The sequence below is a fragment of the Lissotriton helveticus genome, chromosome 5_1 (assembly GCF_964261635.1).
Source record: "Lissotriton helveticus chromosome 5_1, aLisHel1.1, whole genome shotgun sequence".
NCBI lineage: Eukaryota > Metazoa > Chordata > Amphibia > Caudata > Salamandridae > Lissotriton > Lissotriton helveticus.
The window spans coordinates 1,080,451,462-1,080,461,340 of NC_136065.1; the positions used below are offsets into that span (position 1 = coordinate 1,080,451,462).

Below are 9,879 nucleotides of genomic sequence, written 5' to 3' on the forward strand. Positions count from 1 at the left end.
GTTCAACCACTCGGTAAATTTGGCACCCTAATTGCGAATTTACAGTTTTAAATTTAATGATGCATTGCTTTTAAGAAATCGCACATCTGCGACTTCTTAAAAGCACCCGCGATTTTAGAACTCGCAAACATGTTACGAATTCTAAAATTGCTTCATGCATCCCAAAAAGCACTTTTGCATTCGCAAACGGCCGATTGTAAGGAATCGCACCGTTTGCGACTACAAAAATGCTTGATGCATGTGGGGGATTGTTTCATGCATCCCAAAAACGTATTTAGGAAGAGCAAACGGCCGAATTTACCGATTCGCACCGTTTGCACTTCCTAAATAGGTTGATGCATGTGGCCGTTTGTCTTTAAGAGGAGGGGTGTTATCTTCCTGCGTGAGGCCTCTTTTATATGCTTGCCACAGTTTTCACCTGAAAGCCAATTAGAATGAAACATAATCAACATAATTAAAACTAACAGCTTAGGCGTTTGTATAGTGAAAGATGGTATTTTTTGCAAAAGTTATGCCAAAGTTTGGACTCATGCATTATTACAGTCAGGATCATTGATTGACTAACTTTCAACCCTTCAGTTCAAAGGTCCTCATTACGAGTATGTCCAAATGTGGTGTGGGGATACAGGAGGACCAAAATCTATGAATCCAGACAGTATCGCTGCACAAAATTCAGGAAGGTATGACTTATTTCCATGACATGGGGAATACCCTAAGGACATAGTATGTTTATATAGGGTCCTTGGGATACTCCTCATTCCTTGCACAATACTGGGTTGTTTGCGCCAATTCTGGGGAGAATATTGCTGATGTTTTTTACCTGGTCACAGTAGATGGAAAGCATCAAAGGGGGGAGCGAGTTAGAAGGAGTGGAAAGCTTCAGCCCAAACAGAGAGAGCTTTGCCTACTTCTCCCATACTACAGCAAGGATCAGGCGGGCAAACTGTGCCACTGCAGGCTGGCCAGTGGCAGCCGGCACGGTTCGGGGGTAAGGGGCAGGAGAAGTAAAGGGGTTTAAAAAAGAAAAAAACGTACCTGATCACTGCATCTCTCAACCACCGTCTCTTCCCTGGGGCCTGAACAGGAAGCACCCAAGCTCCCCATAGCCAATCATTTCATTTTCAATCTTTATTTCGGACGCTCGGACCCTTAAAGATGTACATCAGAATATTTAAAACATCGCAATACTACATGATTAAAATACAAAATCTTAAAAACATTCCAATCGGCAATATACATAAAAGTGCTAGTGCAAAATAAGAATTAGACTGCTAAAGAGCAAGAAAGACACAATTAGCGTACTTAATAAAATTAGTTGCAATCCATTCAAATATATGATTATCAGTGCAATAGACTTTTAAAGTGCCTGTGCCAGCTCGTTATCAGAGTTCGCAATGTAGCGGGTGCGCTTATGCCATATCGCAGTCAGGAATTTAGCTACCACAAATACAATTGGAGGAGATAAGTCCGTCTTGAGTATTCTGAGGGCTGAGATACATTGCCTGCAGCCTAAGTTTTTAAGAAGGGGAATAAGTCAATACTTTCTGGATTCATGGTACGCATTCCAGAAGAACAGGACATGTATGTCGTTTTCCAGCTGGCATGAACAAGCAGGGCATTGCTTGTTGCAGGGGGGCTGAGACCAGACACTTGTAAGTGCTCTTAGAGGGAGGGTACCATACCTCCTCTGCAAGAATAGCTTCCTGGTCAGGGCGGGGCGAATTCCATCAAGGACCTGTTCCAGGTAGTAAGCGTCTTTGAATAGCCAATCATAATGTTGCAATGCAGCGTTGTGATGGTCTGAGTGCCATGATTCGGGGCTCAGCCAGGGAATGGGAGCCTGGGCATGTTCGCCACGCAGGCTTTAATACAGCCTGTGTGCAGAACATGCAAAGTGCGCATGACGGTTTGGCTGGCCCGAGACGGACGGCCAAACAGTCATGCGCACTTCGAGTGGGCAAAACCACTCCTCCCCCTGCTCCTGTCATCAGAGCAGCCCCGCCCGCAAACCTGCTGCATAATCAGGAAAACATAGAATGATAATAACCTCGAGTTATTATCATTGTATGTTTCCTTTATTTCACTGCTGCAAAGCAGTGAGGCGACGCTCCTCCTCCTTAGTGGAGGAGCCGGCACAGAGACTGGATAAAGGGCCAGTGTCTCCAGGCACCGAATTATCAGGTCTTGAGTTTGCGGTTGGTCCTTTTTCCTTAAAGACTGTTTACAATAGGTAGCGTTTATTTGCATAAAGCAGAACCACTGTGCCATGCATACACCAGTATGCTCTGTGGCTTACTGCTTTGAAGAAGCAGTAAATATAAATGGTGGCACTAATTCTACTGCAATCTATAATTCCCTGGGGTGAGTAACAAAAAAGCAAGGCTCCACTGTGATTGCTCTTTCCAAAAAGATAATGAATGTCTAATGCTGGGCCTGCAGAGATTAATACTAAACATCAGTATCGCTGATTGATTGGATTATGAGCCGGACTCACTGTGGAGTGTACTGCTGAGCTCGCTCTGTGCAGCCCTGTGTTTTGGCTGCGGCTGCCGTTTGTCACGCAGACGGTGGGTGATTTCTCAGTTGCAGCAGAACAGATGGAAATATTGCAGCGCTGACTTGAAAAAGCACAGAGAAAGCTGATCAGCGAAATTATATGTCATCAACTGCAATTCTCCTTTGTCTTCGCTAACCCACCCGACGTATTTCTTTATAACTTTCTTCAGGATCTATGCAGTTTGAGGACATGCCAAAACAAGTGGAGGTTTTAGTTAAATATTTAGTTTTCTGTAGCACATAATAGTATTATCTAGGCTTTTTATCACGAACAGACCAGAGACCCTATATAGGGCCCAGAGAGCTAAAGTGACACCCCTTTGATGCAACACGCTGGGCTGTTAAGATTCTGCCTAGCTGCCGCTAGGTGGCGCTGTACATTGAGCGGCTACAGCTTGGAAACCATCGCCGGAACTCATCCAAATCCCTCTGGCTTCTAGCTGCATGACTTCAATCTTTGCTTTGGACAAACTGTAAAATCGACACTTCTCTTCAGGCACTACAGACCCCAGAATGCACTGCCAAGTATTCCTGAAAACCTGGCAACCTTCTGCATGCTTTAGAAGTACTGGACCTGCTCAACACTATATTCTATCTCTCAGTCCTTGTGAGAAAATATTACACATGCCTGTAAATAGTCTTGCACTGAACAATTATGTGATGGCACCTTGCATCAAACTGAGCATAATCTGGTGATGCGCAAAGGTCTCTGTTCATGTAGTGTTTGAAAGCGTTTACTAGAACTCGTTGCCTGTTTACTGGCCCATTCCTTCTCTGCTTCTACCAGTAACCAGAGCATGTTTCCTGCTGTTCTGCAGTTTGCTGCAGAATACCCCTAGCCAGGTAATGTATTATGATTTCCTTTCTGTCTTTAGCAGCCTTTGAGGCACTTGCTCTCCTTTGTGCTTCCTAGTTCTTTCTGTCCCTGCTGCCATGCCCATTTGCTTCCTGTTCTGATTCTTTCTGTTTCTGAGCCCATGGTTCCCTTTGCTTATTCTTTGTTTCTCATTCGTATCCTATCCTATACTTATCCTTAGCTGCCCCTCTGGCGGCCTCCAGTTTAACTTACGGTCAGTGTCTCCTGCTTGCTACAGTTATCAGCAGTGTGCTTGTCAGGCCTGGTTCCCCTTTATACCAATCTTTTGCATGCTTGCTGTAGTTTGTTAGTTCCTTTGTGTTTGCCCTGCTCTTTTGGTCTCCAGCTGTGCCCCTTTTGTCTTGCATGTCTCACGCTTGCATACCTTTTCTTCTGCCTTACCTGCATGTATTTCTTCGGAGCAATCTGTTACCTTTGGTCTCTTTGTATTCCTCTTAGCCCATAGTGTTTTATGTACTCTTTTGTTCTCATACGTTGTTAATATTTTTTATTGCGTTTTAACTAAAATATTCCATGACACAATTATCTAAGGAGAAACAAAAACAGTTGGGATCACTCCCATGAGTAATTGGTTCCGTGTGGAGTCCATGGGGTGGGAGAGGATGATCTGGAGTCAGAGCATAAATGTAGAGACTCTCTTTCTTCCTCAAGGAAAAAGTGGGCGGGCCACGCCAACAGTTGTGGCAGTAGTGGTCCCCCGCAAGCAACGCAAAGTGATACTGTTCAGATTCTCCCCATTGTACTAAACAAAACGTGACGCACCGGCGACGTAAGGCGCTTGTAAATAAGCCCCTGAGGGTTCTGGTGGAAGAGTCAGGTTCCAAGTGTGGTGAGTGGTGATGTGATGTGCTCCTGTCAAGATGGGGCTTCCCCTGATGGGGACGCTACACTACTGCAATCGGCGTAACATTAATGTAGGATTTTGTGTTTGCAACTGTGGATTCCCGGTAGGGTGACCAACTGGCATGGGTGCAAATTCAGGACGGTGAGTGTAAAAATTCAGGACAAAGGGTCAAAATTCAGGCCAAAAATTAAGGATAGGAGGTCAAAACTTCGGGACAAAAGGTACGTTTTACAGACACGTCAGAGGAGGTCGCACAATAGTATAAAAGTAAGTAAATAAACAACCACTTAAAATAAGTTTATATTAGGTTGAGACAATCGTGCACTTCACGGTTTTTCAGTATGCCCGTAGCTTGCTACCTTAGACGATTCAAAACTTGCATCTCGCTCCAGCAGGTATTAGTCACCAGACAATGGTGAACCACACCTGAATATAAGTGAGGCCACTTTTATTGTTGATTGAAAACTACTGGCTATACAAGGAACTTTGCAGTAACAATCCCCCCCCCTTTTCAGCCTCCCAGGGAAACACCTGATGCCCGGTCCGGCCAGTCCAACCTTGCTACCACTCTCCAATGGCACCCCTCATCTTCACCTAGACCGTCTCTCATGTGTATTTAATTTCTTTTATAGTGTTACCCATCCCAAGTATGTAGGGCAGGGTGACGGAGTGTGTTACATCACACACACATTATATAGAGACAATGACTCATATAAACGTGAAAGTCAATGTATAGGAGATGTTACTTAAGATAATGGGTGCTACAAGGAGTAACCCTTCTGTCCTTCCATCTGTGTGACCATCTATATCAAAACATATTCAACAATTTGCAAACATATCCACCATGTATCCTTCCATCCATCATTTCACTCATCCATCCCTCCACCCACCCTTTCACTCATCCATCCATTATTCATCATCCACCCTTTCACCCCATCCATCCGTACACTCATCCATCCACTTTTCTACCCATCCATCTATTCATTCATCCATCCAGCTATTTACCCTTTCACCCATCCAGCCATCCTTTCACTTACTCATCCATCCACCCAGTCACTTATCCTTCCACTCATTCACCCTTTCAGCCATTCATCCTCTCTTTATCGCCCATCCCCTTTTCACTTATCCATCCATCCTTCCACACACCCATATACTCATCTATTCATGAATCCATCCATTGACCCTATTACTTATCCATCCTTACACTCATCCATCCATCCGTTCTCTCATCCATCCACCCTTTCACATCTTCACTCATCTATCCATCCTTTTGTCCATCTACCCCATTTTACACCCTTATCAATCCTTACATCCACCCTTTCACTCATCCATCCATCCATTCACCCTTTTCACTTATCAATTCATCAATCCATCCATCCTTTCACTCATTCATCCATCCACCCATTCACTCACCCATCGTCTACCCTGTTACCCATCCATCTACCATTCCACCCATACATCTATCTATTTACCTTTTCTCTCATCCATCCTTCCACTCACTCACTCATCTATCCAGCCCTCGTTTCATTGTCTATCCATTCACCCTTTCAATCATCCATTCATCCTTTCACTAATCCATCCTGCCATTCACACATTCCTTCACTTATTTACTCACCCGCCTTTTCACATTATGAGCTGAGCTCTGTCTGCAGAGTTGCAGACAGAAGAGGCCCGTCAAGAACTTCACCTTGCTGTAGTTCCTAAAGCAAGGGGTCGGGTGGGGTGGGGGATGGTTCACAAGGCCCCTGCACATAGGCAATCTGAAATCTTAGAAGCCATGTGTCATGCATGATGCACAGTGCCAGGACGTGAGTTGACTGTGACATGGTGTTGTTTCCAGGGCTTTAAGTGGGGTAAAAAAAACTGGGGGGTATTTTCAAAGGGGGTGTTCAATGTAATTAAGGGCGTGGCTGTAAACACCTAAGCTAAAATTCTGTGCTGAGCATAGTGTTCAGCCAGACTGGTATTATGTTGTTTCTATCATTGCATCCAGATATATAATACAGCAAGTATCATTACACCAACAACAAGCCAGGAATTGTGGCTTTGTCAATGGTTTTTAGTTGCTTTAAAAAAAAAAAAGCAGCAACCATGTTTTTTTCAATATAATATTGAAAGTGCGTCCGTTCTAAAATGATGCGACAGTGAAAGAACTATAACTCGTTCTTTTTAACTTGTTTCACAGGCTTCTTTATATAAACTGTATTCTCACGTTGCAGCATGGGCGTTTTACGTTTTATCCATCTGTAATGATGTCCACAAGTGACCACAGCTGTAGGGCACTAGGACCAGCCCGAGGGTCGACGAGGGCGGGCGAAAAGGGAAGAGCTGGGGCTAGGGACGGCAGTTAGCCGTTAGACCACGACGAGGAAGGACATGAATAAAGACGCTGCAACCTATCCCCTTGTGTCTGTGTGTATATATGTTCAGCAAGACACTACATCTGGCGACGAACGTATGGGATGCGGCTAACTCGGTGCACGTCCCCATAGAAGAGGCGTCCACCCCAGCAACCCGGCGGTAATCGACCCGCCCGGGGCTCGCCCCACGTGTAGAGGGCTCGAGCGTGCTGCACAAGCGCCCACCGGGAGCCCGCCCCGGCGGCGGAAGGAGCGAAGCTCGCCCGACGTGTGGAGGGCTCGAGAGCGTCACCAAAAGTGCCCACCGGGAGCCCACCCCGGCGGAGGAAGAAACGGAGGAGCTCGCCCCACGTGGAGAGGCTGGAGCGTCCCATCCAAAGTGCCCACCGGGAGCCCACTCCGGCGGCGGAAGAAACGGAGGAGCTCGCCCCACGTGGAGAGGCTGGAGCGTCCCATCCAAAGTGCCCACCGGGAGCCCACTCCGGCGGCGGAAGAAACGGAGGAGTTTGCCCCACGTGGAGAGGCTGGAGCGTCCCATCCAAAGTGCCCACCGGGAGCCCACCCCGGCGGCAAAAGTAAAAGAAAGCTGCCCCACCTGACAGTTTACTCCAGCGGTGGATCCTGACTGCAAGCGGTGAGTGGAAACGCTGAGTAAATGTGACTCCGGTGAAGAAAGAAAGAAAAACGTCCGAAATCTCGCCAGAAACGAGATTCCCGCGCGGCCATCTTGAAGTCAGGCAGCAGTGTCCAATCCCCTGCAAGGGACCATCGGCGGCCATCTTTAAGTCAGGCAGAGGAGGCAAACAGCAAATAAGCATTGGTAAATGCAACAGATGTAACAAACAAGCATTGGTAAATGCAACGGAAGTAACAAACAAGCATTGGTAAATGCAACAGAAGTAACAAACAAGCATTGACAAATGCAACAGAAGTAACAAACAAGCACTGGCGAGTGCAACAAATAGTGTAAACGAACACTGGAAAGCGCAACGAAAGCAACAAACAAGCACTGGCGAGTGCAAAGGAGATAGCAAACAAGCACAAGCGAATACAAGAGTCAACACAAACGAGCACGAGCAAATGCAAGGGGTACAAGAAAACAAGCACAAGCAAATACAAGACATAAATGAAGACAAAGGTAAATAACGACGAGCAAGCAATAAAGAAACATAACAAGCACAAGACAGTGCAAATCTCGAATGCGACAAACACAAGCAAATGCAGGTCTGGAACACAACAAGCACAAGCAAAGGCAAGTACCCAAGTAAACCTTTAACGCCACGCGAAGAGAAATAATTAAAATAAAGAAGGTGAGGAAATAAATGATCCAGAATCATACCGAGATAGCTGCGGATCTTATCAACCTGGAAGGAAACGACTAGACCAAGGATCGCGGCCGAAGAGGGTCAGCAAAGAAGACGGGAAGCAAAGGAAACAGTCCTGTGACCGTAGCAGATCAAAATCTTCCTCCCTCATGGCGGTGGGAAAAGCAACACAACGATCCAATCCCTACATTGAAGTGCCACCCCTAGTGACACAGACTGACATTCAGAGTTTGGGTCCTAAATGGAACTGGTGGCTGGAATCACTGGACGATTTTCTTGACGCCACCGGTGAGCGAAGAGATGGAAAATGTCTGATACTACTGCTCCAGCTGGTGGATCATGAGGGCCGACGCTTAATCAGAACATTTTCTGAAAAGGACACAGAGACCTATGAAAGACTCCAAGAGACGCTACGCGCCCATTTCAACGCAAAGGAAGATGTGGATCATGAACGCATCGCCTTCAACACAGCCCGGCAGGAACCAAGAGAATCATTGCCAAACTTCATCACCCGGTTGCAAAGTCTGGTACAATGCTGCCACTACAACACATTTACAAATGAGGACGCAGTTCGACTCCGGGTAATCGAAGGCTGCTCAAGTTCTACTACAAAGCACAAGATCCTTCGAGGACATTGGTCGTTAAAGGAAATCATCAGGAAGGCCGAAGCTGGAGAGCGGGTCAAAGCAAGAGAAATATCAAAAGAAGTGCACCTAAGTGCAAGACACAAAGATACCAGGAAAGAGACATCTCTCATGTCTGCGAATAAAGCCCCAGAAACAAACAAAACCAGAAACAGAGAGGGTGAAGGCAGATCAGAGTCAAGACAATGGGAGAGACAAAGTGACATAGAATACTCTGAGTCAACAACACAAAAGACTGAGATGATCCAGGATTGCGACAGCTCCACTGAGACAACCTCAAGGAATTATTCAACCTCAAGGAGCTATTCAACCTCAAGGAGTCATTCAACACATGGTGCAACTGACTGTGAAGCAGATGACGTGTCAAGTGGGACAGATCGCACCAATGGACCAGATGACAGCCTGCCCAACAGATGTGCAAGAAAGGCAAACTGTAGCAGACTGGACCAGTCACGTCAACACTGGAAATCGGTACACGATCACACCCGTAACACAGATGTCAGTGCACAGAACAAGCGGGAAGAAGAAGCAAACTGCGTAAGCCGGACTGATCCACTCCGACACCGGAAAGAGGATTACAAATGCATCCACGACATCCGAGACAATGAAGAAACGGAAAGGAGGCCATTATCATCACACAAGAGAGGCAGAGACAAAATACCTAGGGATCAAACACAAGAAATAAACATGTGGTTATCAAACAACCTCTCCAGTAGGATGACACCTAAGTCACTTCGAGAAAGATACCCTGAGAAATATCCCAAAGAGAACTCCGACTCTAGGAGCAGCTTGTCACGACATACTTGTTTCAGAAATCCTCCATTCAAGACACACTCAAAGGAACGTTATCAAAGGAAATCGGCAAAAGACTCTTCCGATTTAGAAAGCACGTCTGTTCGATCTCTCGAGTCGACCGAGTCATGGTCCCGACGACGGCCATGGCGTCAACAACCTAAACACACCACAGAACAAAAGGACATTCTTCCCATCAAGAGCAACGTATCTCACACTAATGTCTCTAAATACCCAATCACTCCACAAGACAACCTGTCCTGTCAGTCACAGGTACTTCAAGACATAAATAATATACCTTCACCACTGATGGGGTCAGCGAGGCTGACCAAGATAGCCTACAGAAGAACAAGAGCTATAGTGGACATTACCCACCGGATGGGAAAGGACTATCCAGTCACTCTGCAAGGAAAGCCAGACGCGTTGACAGAGACAGATCATCATCAGATGAGAGAGAAACATGCACATGCCCAGATGGTCA

The 9,879-nt window shown here is 46.1% G+C and overlaps 1 long non-coding RNA gene across 1 annotated transcript in view; it reads right to left on the reverse strand.

Annotated features, from left to right (window-relative positions):
- Positions 1-7,299, reverse strand: part of LOC144753502 (uncharacterized) — a 58,484-nt gene extending 51,185 nt beyond the window's left edge. Inside the window, exons 1-2 of the long non-coding RNA XR_013594391.1 lie at positions 7,233-7,299; positions 1,036-1,148 (exon numbers count right to left, since the gene is read on the reverse strand). This is a non-coding gene — a long non-coding RNA (uncharacterized LOC144753502). The remainder of the gene's footprint in view (positions 1-1,035; positions 1,149-7,232) is intronic.
- Between the last annotated feature and the right edge of the window lie 2,580 nt (positions 7,300-9,879).